The sequence below is a fragment of the Rosa rugosa genome, chromosome 1 (genome assembly GCF_958449725.1).
Source record: "Rosa rugosa chromosome 1, drRosRugo1.1, whole genome shotgun sequence".
Lineage (NCBI taxonomy): Eukaryota > Viridiplantae > Streptophyta > Magnoliopsida > Rosales > Rosaceae > Rosa > Rosa rugosa.
This window is the reverse complement of record NC_084820.1, coordinates 21,778,484-21,781,261: the sequence shown is the minus strand read 5'-3', so window position 1 is coordinate 21,781,261 and position 2,778 is coordinate 21,778,484.

The following is a 2,778-nucleotide window of genomic DNA, read 5'->3' as shown; positions in this document are numbered from 1 at the left end:
TGTAAGATCCAGCAGGTCACGAGATATGATTTGATGAAGACAAGTCCAAGCCACCAGTCCACTGTCCTGAGCCTGCACTTGAGTAAACCACCACATTCGAACTAAGGCCCAAACGACCTAAGCTCGATCCTCTCCTCCTCGCCCTTGAATATGACCTGAGACTACTCTCCCAGTGGAGGAACACCACCAAAATCCGGCAAAACAAAAGGGCATATCATTAATTCCTGGGTCCCAAACCCAGATCTTCTAGAGATCTCGTGAGTACCCCATCACACTGATCTGGACACCCAAGAACAAGGCACCCAGACTCAGTGCTTGACCAATCCCGTCGCCGCCGTCGATCTGCACCCACAACAGCCACAGTATTATGACCTTCCACTAAAGCAAGGCTCCGGCTCCATTCAACAATGACTCTGCTACCATTCCTATGCCTCCATCGAAGATCTTCCAATCCCTATAAGAAGGGAGACGCAGATGTAATTACAATTCATCAAAATAAGAACCCCCACAAATGTAATTACAATTCATCAAAATAAGATTTCTTTCATTGAAAAAAAGAAAAAAAAGACGATAGATATCTTGATCATCAATCTCGTCTTTAGTCTTTCTATACATACCTCAGTGCTATATCGATTTGCTTCGACTCATTTCAATATCTCTCTGACCCATCTTAATTCATGTAAAAATCATATATAGAACATTTCTTTGTGTTAAAGAAAAAGAAAAGTATAGTTTTATAATTATGAACTCAAGGAAGTCCAATTAATCATTCATCAATTTTATGGGAAGCTGAGGCAAATCTTACCAAACTATTTCAGAAGAAGAAGGAGCATCCACCAATTTCTTCTTGAGATTTCAGTGTATAATTATTATTTTGTTAGATGGTGAGTTATGTGTGATGTTGTCTAACATAAAGATCGAATCCTGGAACAAAGACTATACATTTATAAGGATGATCATATCCAATTTTAGCCGTGACCAATTTTAGCTTAAAAATTGCACACTTACTCCACCAAGAGTTTTTTAACCTCATTTACCCAATCTAACAGTGTTTGACAGTATTGCCCTCATTTTAATTTATAAATTACACTCATATCTCTCTCTCAGACTCTCTCTCTCATCCCTCCGATCTGCACGGTCCTCTCTCTCTCTCTCTCTCTGCCATGGCAGCTCCAGCGCCCCACCACCGGCTTCGGGCCAACACATCCATCAAGTCTCCACCGCCATCAGAGACGATCTCAACCGTCATGGGTCCCACCCCAAGCCAGCCCCAAGATCGGAGCACTGCATCCGGATCCGAATTGAACCTCCAAGCGCCGCCGTCACCCAAACCACCGATCCAAAGCCCATTGCCACAACTTAGCCCCAACAGGGATCCGATTCCGATCCCAGCCCGATTCAACTCCGCTCCCTTTACACAACCACGCCCCGACCACTCCTTCCAACCTAGAAAGACGAACACGACCCGACTCCAATCTCCCGGCCTGAGATAAGCCAATCACCGGCTAGTTCTCCAACCCAACCCGGTCGCATCTTCCGCCGCCCAATCCAGTCACGACCTCCAAACCGCCGCTGGGGAAGCATCGGCGAAAAAACCAGCCCGCCTCACACTCCGATGGGTGCCCAGAGCACTTTTTTTTTTTTTGGTATACTTTGAGCTCCGAGAATGAGGAAGGAAAAAAAAAAAAAGTGAACGTGTACAATTGAACATATAAATTGATCAATTGTGTCTGTAGTGTATTCATTTTGGTTTTGGGAGTTTATGCAATTCACTTGAGGGCAATAATAAGATTACTGAGGGGCAATAAAATGTTTATTGGGACAATAATAAAATTATTTATTTGGATAAACCTCCGAAAGCTTTCAAAATTCAAAACATCTTCATTTTTCACTAATTATTGATCCCCAATAACAAGTTTATTGGGGGCAATAATATGTTTATTGGGGGGCAATAATATGATTACTGGGTATTATTGGGGGGTAATAAAATCAGACGCCGGAATCCGGTCACCGGTCCGGTAGCTGGATTCGGGATTCCGGTCACCAGTCGCCGGAGTCCCGTCACCGGAGTTCGGCAAGGTCTCCGATCACTTCTCTCTCTAAGTGACAAAGAAGGAGAGGGCAAAATTGTCCCAAAAATAACTAAAAAAAATACTTAATTGGATATTAGGGCAATAATCTCTTAGATTGTTTGGGTAAGTGGGCAATTTTAAAGCTAAAATTGGGTAAATGATCATTTCCCCTAAAATTTATCTATTAGTCGTGATGATAAACCATTTTTTTTTTTTTTTTTGAATCAACCCAAAATCGGGTGCCAATATATTGCATCACAAGGCAGAATAGGCCATTACATACATTTCCGCAATAGACACAGTGGCGGAGCCAGGAATTTAGGTTTACTGGGGCACAAAAAAAATATAAATATAAAAATATACAAAATCAATAAATGTAATTTGTATATATTACAATGGTCAACCTATAGGCTTTGAAGGGATAGGAGAAGGGAAGAAAACACAAAGATGTTCACCCTTTTTAGGAACATGGCTCGTTCATTCACTTTCTCATGAACTCGCATCTTCACCAGAAGAGACGAAGGGGGGAAGCTGTCTACGAAGCTTTGCCCCTTGCTTTACAGAGATTTTTATGAACTGACTAAATGACTATTCTCCTTTTGTGCCGCCCCCTGACCTATCAGAGCTAAGGAAGCAACTCAAGGAGTTGATTGATGCCGCATCTTCTGGTCTTGGTTCCTTTCGGACGTGCAGGCGGATCCTATCT